Source organism: Somniosus microcephalus, chromosome 4 (assembly GCF_052327205.1).
Source record: "Somniosus microcephalus isolate GS21.2 chromosome 4, FLI_Smic_1.0, whole genome shotgun sequence".
NCBI lineage: Eukaryota > Metazoa > Chordata > Chondrichthyes > Squaliformes > Somniosidae > Somniosus > Somniosus microcephalus.
In genome coordinates, this window is record NC_140990.1 from 1281712 (window position 1) to 1292280 (window position 10569).

The 10569-nt window shown below is 44.2% G+C and overlaps 3 non-coding genes across 3 annotated transcripts; all 3 read right to left on the reverse strand.

The window, feature by feature from the left end:
• Window positions 1-1063: 1063 nt before the first annotated feature.
• Window positions 1064-1147, reverse strand: trnal-uaa (transfer RNA leucine (anticodon UAA)). The gene has a single exon. It is a non-coding gene; the product is annotated as a tRNA-Leu (tRNA).
• Window positions 1148-2765: 1618 nt separating this feature from the next.
• On the reverse strand, window positions 2766-2848 carry trnal-uaa (transfer RNA leucine (anticodon UAA)). The gene has a single exon. It is a non-coding gene; the product is annotated as a tRNA-Leu (tRNA).
• A 4366-nt stretch (window positions 2849-7214) lies between these two features.
• Window positions 7215-7286, reverse strand: trnad-guc (transfer RNA aspartic acid (anticodon GUC)). The gene has a single exon. It is a non-coding gene; the product is annotated as a tRNA-Asp (tRNA).
• Between the last annotated feature and the right edge of the window lie 3283 nt (window positions 7287-10569).

Here is a 10569-nt window from a genome sequence, read left to right on the forward strand (position 1 = left end):
CATCGCGGAATTGAAAGCCGACCTCGGGAGTTGCAGTTAGGGATAGTTCACTATATCTGACGAGGAGCTGATGGATGGCGTTACTGTGCAGAATCGCAGAGCAAGAATGGCGCTCTGAACAGACCTGGGCTCATTCTCCAGCCCCAGCGGAAGGAGTGATCAACAACAGAAGGATAGAGAGAGAGAGAGAAACGGAGGCGTATGCCAAATGTGTAACAGAGAGAGACAGAAAGAGAGTGAGAGAATGAGAGGGAGACAGAGTGACAGATAGTGAGATTCTTGTCGTAGATTTCGTCAACTCTTGCAGATCAGTTGAAATGTCGAGCTGTTACAATCCATGGAACTTTAAGCCTTGTAATTGATGATTAAACCGACTGGGAGTTTGTTTAATTTTGAAATGCTGCCCAGTGAGAAACGTAATGGTTCACAGCTCTACACCTGGCGGGCACCAAGAATCTAGTCTCAAATCCAAAAGTGGATTTTTTCTGTTCTGAAGAGAATGATTTTAAGAAGCTTTATAAATGTTTAAAATTGGGGTTGATAAAAATTGCCCGCCCCATCGGCGAATTGAATCCCGGCCTATTCAAATAATAAGCAAGGACACTCACCATTATACTAATGAGGAATTAACACGTGCAAAGTCGGTCAGAGCAAGAATCGAGCTGTGAACAAAACTGGACAAATGAGAACGACAGAGACAGAGAGAGAAAGAGAGAGAGAGAGACACAGGGACACACAGAGTGACAGTCAGAGAGAAACAGAGAGAGACAGACAGAGTGACAGACAGAGAAACAGAGAGAGACAGACAGAGTGACAGACAGAGAAACAGAGAGAGACAGACAGAGACGGACAGAGAGGGACAGACAGAGACAGACAGAGAGAGACAGACAGAGACAGAGAGAAAAATGCAGATTCAGCAGATGCCAAAATAGGACTTGAAGAATTACATATGAGACCTTTCTTTCCATATCTATAAATATCTCATTGTTTGTTGGAGAATCAGCTGTTGACAAGGGAGTGTTGCTGAGCAGGATGAAAGGAAATGGATCTTAAATTAAAGAACTAGCAGGAGTGGGGTTCGAACCCACTGTGCGCATAAAGCCATTGGATTTTAAGTCCAACGCCTTAACCACTCAGCCATCCTGCTGCTGGCATTGTTTTCAGACTGTCTCTCTGAGAATCGGGCCTTCAAGCTCCACCTTGCCACAGATTTGAGCAGAGAGAGACACACAGACAGACACAGAGAGACACATAGACAGACAGACACACAGACACAGACAGACACAGAGAGACACACACATAAACACACAGACACACAGAGGGTACAGAGAAGATGTACAAGGATGATACCAGAAATGCGAGGGTATACATATCAGGAAAGGATGGACCCCTGCCAAATTAGTTTAAACCCTGATTTGTCTGATTGTTGTTCTATTTCCAACCGTATATTTCGTGCATACTTGCACCATGAAAAAGTGAAAAGCTTCAAGGTGTTGGATTTAATTCCGCCCAAATCAGGATTAGTTCCCCAGGGATTTAATTACATTTTGAAATGAGAAACGCTGGAACCGTAGTCGGCAAGATTGAAACCTGTGCGGGAAGAGCCCAATGGATTTCTAGTCCATCGCCTTAACCACTCAGCCATGACTACTGGGTTTGTTAGTTTTTAAATGTTGCTCAGATAAAATCGCAATCATCCATCGCTCTGGAGCAAAACAGCTCTCAGTCACTGAACAGTCTCGGCTCAAGAAAATTCTCAGAGACAATCTCCTCTCGCATTGTTTCACTCTTCTGTTTCTCACTGTAGCTTTTTAACATAAAGCTACACCAGGAAATATAAATACAGTTTGACATCTTAAAAATGCTTCCACTCCATCGCGGAATTGAAAGCCGACCTCGGGAGTAGCAGTTGGGGATTGTTCACTATGTCTGACGAGGAACTGATGGATGGCGTTACTGTGCAGAATCGCAGAGCAAGAATGGCGCTGTGAACAGACCTGGGCTCATTCACCAGCCCCAGAGGAAGGAGTGATCAACAAGGGAAGGACAGAGAGAGAGAGAGAGAGAGAGAGAGAGAGAAACGGAGGCGTATGACAAATGTGTAACAGAGAGAGAGCTGAGCCAAACAACCCCAGATTTCAAGGAATTGGATGATCTGTCAAAATTGAGATTAGTCCTGGGAGAACGAGACAGACCATACCTTGGGGCCAAATATGTAACAACATGTCACAACCTGAGGACTGTTTAAAAGTAAGACTGTTTAAAATTAATATTGAACGTACCAAATGAAGTAGAAAGACTGTTTAAAATTAATATTGTTTAAAAGTAATATTGTATGTACCCAACAAATGTCAAATCGATTGACACCTACAGAATTTTGGAAAACTGTACCTTTTTGCTATGTAAGCTTTGGCAATATGGTTCTCTGTAAACTTTCATGCCAATAAAGCATTTGAACTGAACTGAACTGAACTGGACAGAAAGAGAGTGAGAGAATGAGAGGGAGACAGAGTGACAGATAGTGAGACAGAGGTGGAGACTGAAAAATATAAAAACATTTTACGATTACTTCTCTTTGTTAGTTGAGAGTGAGCGACAATGCAGATTCAGCAGATGCCAAAATAGCACTCTAAGAATGACATATAAATATGAAATCTTTCTTTCCGTATCTATAAAAATCTCATTGTTTGTTTGTGGAGATTCTGCAGATGACAAACAAGTGTCCCTGAGCAGGATGAAAGAAAATGTGTCTTAAATTAAAGAGTTACCTGGAGTGGGGTTCGAACCCACGTGGGCATAAACCCATTGGATCTTAAGTCCAACGCCTTAACCACTCGGCCATCCTGGTGCTGGTGCTGTTGACAGACTGTCTCTAAGAGAATCGGGCCTTCAAGCTCCACCTTGCCACAGATTTGAGCAGAGAGAGACACACAGACACAGACAGACACAGAGACAGACACACAGACACAGGCAGACACACAGACACAGAGAGGATTTACAAGGATGATACCAGAAATCCGAGGGTATACATATCAGGAAAGGATGGACCCCTGCCAAATTAGTTTAAACCCTGATTTGTCTGATTGTTGTTCTGTTTCCGACCGTATATTTCTTGAATATTTGCACCATGAAAAAGTGAAAAGCTTCAAGATGTTGGATTTAATTCCGCCCAACTCAGGATTAGTTCCCCAGGGATTTAATTATATTTTGAAATGAAAAATGCTGGAACCGTAGTTGGCAGGATTCGAATCTGCGCGGGGAAACCCCAAAGAATTTCCAGTTAATCGCCTTAACCACTCGGCCACGCCTACTGGGTCTGTAAGCCTTTAAATGTTGCTCAGATAAAACCGCAATCATCCATCGCTCTGGAGCAAAACAGCACTCAGTCACTGAACAGTCTCCGCTCAAGAAAATTCTCAAAGAGACAATCTCCTCTCACATGTTTTTTACTCTTCTGTTTCTCACTGTAGCTTTTTAACATAAAGCTACACCAGGAAATAGAAATACAGTTTGACATCTTAAAAATGCTTCCACTCCATCGTGAAATTGAAAGCCGATCTCGGGAGTAGCAGTTGGGGATTGTTCACTATATCTGACGAGGAACTGATGGATGGCGTTACTGTGCAGAATCGCAGAGCAAGAATGGCGCTGTGAACAGACCTGGGCTCATTCACCAGCCCCAGAGGGAGCAGTGATCAACAACAGAATGAAAGAGAGAGAGAAATGGAGGCATATGACAAATGTGTAACAGAGAGAGACAGAAAGTGAGTGAGAGAATGAGAGGGAGACAGAGAGACGGATAGTGAGACAGAGGTGGAGACTGAAAAACATAAAAACATTTTACGATTACTTCTCTTTGTTAGTTGAGAGTGAGCGACAATGCAGATTCAGCAGATGCCAAAATAGCACTCTAAGAATGACATAAAAATATGAAATCTTTCTTTCCGTATCTATAAAAATCTCATTGTTTGTTTGATGGAGATTCTGCAGATGACAAACGAGTGTCACTCAGCAGGATGAAAGCAAATGGGTCTTAAATTAAAGAGCTAGCTGGAGTGGGGTTTGAACCAAGTGGGTATAAACCCATCGAATCTTAAGTCCAACATTTTAACCACTCAGACATTCTGGTGCGGTCTGAGTACGTGTGGATTGTCTCTGTGAGAATCGGGGCTTCAAGCCCCACCCTGCCACAGAGTTGAGCAGAGCAGAGATTTTCTCGGTGGCAGGACAGGTTAACAAAGCAGTTAATAAAGAAGATGCGATCCTGGGCATTATAAATAGAGGCACAGAGAACACAAACCAGGAAGTTTTGCCAAACCTAAATAAACGACTAGTTCGACCCCAGCTGGAGTATTGTGTCCAATTCTGGGGAACCACACTTCAGAAAGGAGGTGAAGGCTGAGGAAAGTATCCCCGCTTGTTACCCGAGTGACCGGCAGACACACACAGACAGACACACATGTGCACAGACAGACACACACATCAAACACAGACACACACATAGAGTGACTTAGACATCGAGAGAGACAGACAGGTAGAGAGAAACACTGTCGCTAATTTTTGTTTTATTTCTGACCGTAAATTTCGTGAACACTTCCAGATCAATGAAAACGAGAAAAATCTCGAGGTGTTCAAAGTTGTGGGATTTAATATCGTCTCATTCAGGATTAGTTCTCCAGGAATTTGGTTATATTTTAAAAAGAAAAATGCTGGAACCGTAGTCAGCAGGATTCGAACCTACGCGGGGTGACCCCAATGGATTTCTAGTCCATCGCCTTAACCACTCAGCCACAACTACTGGGTTTGTGAGATTTTAAATGTTACTCAGATAAAATCGCAATCATCCATCGCTCTGGAGCAAAACAGCACTTCGCCCCGAAACAGTCTGTGTTGAAGAAAGTTCTCAAAGAGACAATCCCCTCTCGCAATTTTTACTCTTCAATTTTTCACTGCAGCTTTTTTACTTGAAGCTGCACCAGGATACATCATTGCAGATTTTAGAAATGCTTAATTCCCGACGGGGAATTGAAACCCCGTCTTCCAACGTAACAGGCGGCGATACTTCACTATATTTAACGAGGAACTGACGGAAGAGACTCCTTTGCAGTCACTGCAGAAGCGCAGAGCAAGAATGGCGCTGTGAACAGACCTGGGCTCATTCACCAGACCCAGAGGGAGGAGTGAGCAAGGAGAGGGAAACAAAGAGCGAGAGAGACACGGAGAGAGAGAGAAACAGAGAGAGGCACAGAGTGAGACACACACAGACAGGAAGACTGAGACACAAAGATACACAGGACAATGAGAGAGCCAGACAGAGAGAGCAAGACACAGATAGACAGAGAGAGAAAGACAGAGAGAAACAGAAAGACAGTGAGAGAGAGAGACAGACAGAGAAAAACAAGTAGACAGAGAGACAAAAAAGGAGGCGTATGACAAATGTATAACAGAGAGAGACAGAAAGAGAGTGAGAGAGAGAGACAGAGAGAGGTGGAGACTGAAGGATATAAAAACATTTTACGATTCCTTCTCTTTGTTAGTTGAGAGAGACAGAGAGTGAGCGAAAGTGCAGATTCCGCAGATGCCAAAAGAGCACTTCAAGAATTACATATAAATATGAATTCTTTCTTTCCGTATCTATAAAAATCTCATTGTTTGTTTGATGGAGATTCAGCAGATGACAAACGAGTGTCACTGAGCAAAATGTAAGGAAATGGTTCTTAAATTAAAGAAGAACCAGGAGTGGGATTCGAACCCAAGTGCGCATAAACCCATTGGATCTTAAGTCCAAGGTCTTAACAACTCGACCATCCTGGGGCTGTTAATGGGCGTGGACTGTCTCTGTGAGAATCGGGGCTTCAAGCCCCACCCTGCCACAGAGTTGAGCAGAGCAGAGATTCCCTCGGTGGCAGGACAGGTTAACAAAGCAGTTAATAAAGCAGATGTGATCCTGGGCTTTATAAATAGAGGCACAAAGTACACAAGCCAGGAAGTTATGGGAAACCTAAATAAAACACTAGTTTGGCCCCAGCTGGAGTATTGTGTCCAATTCTGGGGAACCACACTTTAGGAAGGAGGTGAAGGCTGAGGAAAGTATCCCCGCTTGTTAACCAAGTGACCGGCAGACACAGACAGACAGAAACAGAAAGCCACACATGTACACAGACAGACACACACATCAACACACACACATAGAGTGACTCAGACATCGAGAGAGAAAGACAGGTAGAGAGAAACACTGTCGCTAATTTGCCTGATTTTTGTTCTATTTCTGACCGTATATTTGGTGAATACTTGCAGATCAATGAAAACGAGAGAAATCTCGAGGTGTTGAAAGTTGTGGGATTTAATTCCGCCTAACTCAGGATTAGTTCGCCAGGGATTTACATTTTGAAATGGGATGAAAAATGCCGGAACCGTAGTCGGCAGGATTACAAACCTACGCGGGGAAACCCAATGGATTTCTAGTCCATCGCCTTAACCACTCGGCCACAACTACTGGGTCTGTGAGATTTTAAATGTTGCTCAGATAAAATCGCAATCATCCATCGCTCTGGAGCAAAACAGCACTCAGTCCCTGAACAGTCTCCGCTCCAGAAAATTCTCAGAGAGACAATCTCCTCTCGCATTTATTTCACTCTTCCATGTTCCTCCCTCGCTTTTTAACATTAAGTTACGCCAAGAAATATAACAATTATTTTACACCGTAAAGACTAATTTCTCCCCATCACAGAATTGAACCTCTGTCAGCCGCGCAACAGGCGGCGATAGTTCACTGAATTGATGAAAGTCACTGCTGGGCGTTCTCTGCAGAAGCTCAAAGCAAGAATGGTGCTGTGGACAGACCTGGGCTCATTCGCCAGCCCCAGAAGGAGGAGTCAGCAAGGAGTGGGAAGAGAGAGAGACACAGACAAGAGAGTATGGATAGATCTGTATTTTTGTGAACAAACATGAATGTTTTCCGATGCTTTGGCAACATAAGAAGTAACTTGTCATGCCAATAAAGCGATTTGAATTGAAATTGAATTGAGAGAGAGACTGAGACACAGAGAGAAACAGAGAGAGAGAGCTCTATACTAATGACGAACTGGTGCAGGAAGTTGTTATGACAGTAAATCTTTTAAAATTATTTTAGTTGATGTTTTTTCTATACTACTTTCCCAAGGAGGTTTTAAGGAGTTGGCCAAAGGTTTAAAATTTTGAATTATAAAATCATCCTCCCCGTCGGGGAATTGAACCCCGGTCTCCCGCGTGACAGGCGGGGATACTCACCACTATACTAACGAGGAACTGACGGATACAAAATCTGTCAGAGCAAGAATCGAGCTGTGAACAATACTGGGCTGAGTGAGAAAGAGAGACGGAACAAACAGAGAAAGGGACAAATAGTGAGACAGAGAGAGAAAGACAGAGAGACAGACAGAGAGAGAAAGAGAGAGACAATGATAGATACAGAGAGAGAGAGACAGACAAGGAGGCTTATGACAAATGTGTAACAGAGAGACAGAAAGATAGAGAGAGAGAGAGAGTGAATGAGAGGGATACAGAGAGACAGATAGTGTGATAGAGAGGGGTAGAGACTGAATTCTCTTTCTCCTTGTTAGTCAATAGTGAAACTTGAGAAAATGCAGGTTTAGCAGATGCCAAAATAGCACTTTAAAAATTATAGTTAAATATGAGAGAGAGAGAGAGAGAACCTGTCAGGGAATTGAATCCTCACCACTATACTATCAAGGACCTGGTAGAGGAAATAGTTATGCAGTGTTTGAGACAAAGACTCAAACACACACACACAGATTCAAAGACATACACAGACAGATTCACATACAGACACACGCATACACAGATAGACAGACACACACATTGACAGACACATCCATTCTCTCTGTCACTCTGCCCTCCTCCACGCCCCACACAAAAGGGACAGGGAAACAGAGAGAGAACTCCTTACTAACGAGGAACTGGTGCAGGAAGTTCTTATACAGTTCTTCAAATGAGAGTAAATCTTTTAAAATTATTTTAGATTATTTTTCTCTACTACTTTGCCAAGGAGGATTTTAAGCACCTGCCCAACGGTATAAAATTCGAGATGTTAAAAATGCTGCCTCCCCATCGGGGAATTGAATCCCGGAATCCAGCATGACAAAGGGGGATACTCACCACTATACTAACGAGGACTGGCATGTACAGAGACTGTCACAGCAAAAATCGAGCTGTGCACATACAGTGTGCACTGGACAAAGTGAGAAAGAGAGAGAGAGAGGCAGAGGAAGACAGAGAGAGATAGTCGGACAGAGAGAGACACCTAGACAGAGAGAGAGACAGAGAGAGAGAGAGGAAGACAGAGAGAGACACAGAGACAGAGACACTGAGAGAGGAAGACACAGAGAGAGAGAGGCTGAGAGAGGAAGACAGAGAGAGACACCGAGACAGAGAGACAGAGCGAGAGAGAGGAAGACAGAGAGAGACACAGAGACTGAGAGAATGAGCGAGGAAGACAGAGAGAGTGAGAGAGGAAGACAGAGAGAGACACAGAGACAGAGACAGAGAGACTGAGCGAGGAAGACAGAGAGAGAGAGAGAGAGACAGAGAGAGAGTGAGAGAGGAAGACAGAGAGACACAGAGAGAGAGAGAGGCTGAGAGAGGAAGACAGAGAGAGACAGAGAGAGAGAGACTGAGAGAGGAAGACAGAGAGAGACACAAGGAGGCTGAAGACAAATGTGTGACAGAGAGAGAGACAGACAAACAAAGAGACAGATGGTGAGACAGAGAGTGAGGTAGATACCGAAAGGTACAAATACATTCCACAATTCCAGCTCTTTGTTAGTTGAGAGTGACAGAGGGAGTTGGAGAAAAATGCAGCTTCCAAAATAGCATAACAAGAATTACATATAAATATGGAATCTTTCTTTCAAGGGATCTGGGGATAGTGCAGTAAATTGGGGATGAGGTAGAAGATCAGCCATGATCTTACTGAATGGCGGAGCAGGCTCGAAGGGCCAAATGGCCGACTCCTGCTCCTTATATACTTCCCATATCTATAAACATCTCATTATTTGTTTGATGGAGATTCATCAGATGACAAACGAGTGTCACTGAGCAGGATGAAAGGACATTGATATAAACGGGTATAAACCGATTGGATCTTAAATCTCACACCTTAACCACTCGGCCATCCTGGTGCTGGTGTTGCTAGGAGACGGTCTCTTTGTGATTCTAGGATTCAAGCCCCACTCTGCCAGTAAGTTGAGCAGAGCAGAGCTTCTTAAGGTGGCAGGACAGGTGAACAAAGCATTCAATAAAGCATATGGGGTCCTGGGATTTATAAATAGGGCTTTAAACTAAAGAGTCGGGGGAGGAGGGAAGAGGGAATTAGAAAGTCAAAGAGAAAGGAGAAGGCAATAGTGCAGGGTAGCGATAGGGGTAATGATAACCAGAGTGTGACAGGATGAGACAGAGCGTTCAACCATAAGTGTGCACCAGGAGGGTCGATAACAGGAGGACACAGATTTATGGTGATGACAAAGAGACGGGCAGGAAACAAATCTACTGATAAAAGTTACCCGCAGTTTCCCACCTTCTCAAAATGAACTTCACTGATATTACAGCGAATTTCATCTCTCCCTTCTCTGACTCACTCGGGCCTTTGAGTCCGATCCTGCACTTCAAAAGACTCACCCTTGGCACCTCTGTCCTTGCAAACCACCGCCACATCTCCAACCTCCCCTTCCTCTCCGGTGCTTGAACATGTTGTCACCTCCCAAATCAGTGCCCATAGAGTCAGAGTCATACAGCACAGAAAGAGGCCCTTTGGTCCATCGTGTCCGCGCCGGCCATCAAACCCTGTCTATTCTAATCCCATTTTCCAGCACTTGGTCCGTAGCCTTGTATGTTATGGTGTTTCAAGTGCTCATCTAAATGCTTCTTGAATGTTGTGAGGGTTCCTGCCTTTACCACCTTTTCAGGCAGTGAGTTCCAGATTCCAACCACCCTCTGGGTGAAAAAGTTTTTCCTCAAATCCCCTCCAAACCTCTTGCCCCTTACCTTGAAACTATGTGCCCTGGTTATTGACCCCTCTACTAAGGGGAAAATTCCTTACTATCTACCCTATCTATGCCCCTCATAATTTTGTACAGCTCAATAAGGTCCCCCCTCAGCCTTCTCTGCTCCAAGGAAAACAACCCCAGCCTGTCCAGTCTCTCTGCATAGCTGAAGCGCTCCAGCCCAGGTAACATCCTGGTGAATCTCCTCTGCACTCTCTCCAATGCAATCACATCCCTCCTATAGTGTGGGGACCAGAACTGCACACAGTATTCCAGCTGTGGCCTTAGCATTTTGTACAGCTCCATCATAACCTCCCTGCTCTTATATTCTATGCCTCGGCTAATGAAGGCAAGTATCCCATATGCTTTCTAACCACCTTACCTACCTGTCCTGCTGCTTTCAGCAAGCAATGTGTTCGAAACATAGCTGAATGGTTTGATATATATCCTGTAAGACATGCAGAGATCGCCGTGCACCCCATCCAACAGTTTCCTACGTTCAGGCCCGTCGAACAGACAACACCAAACC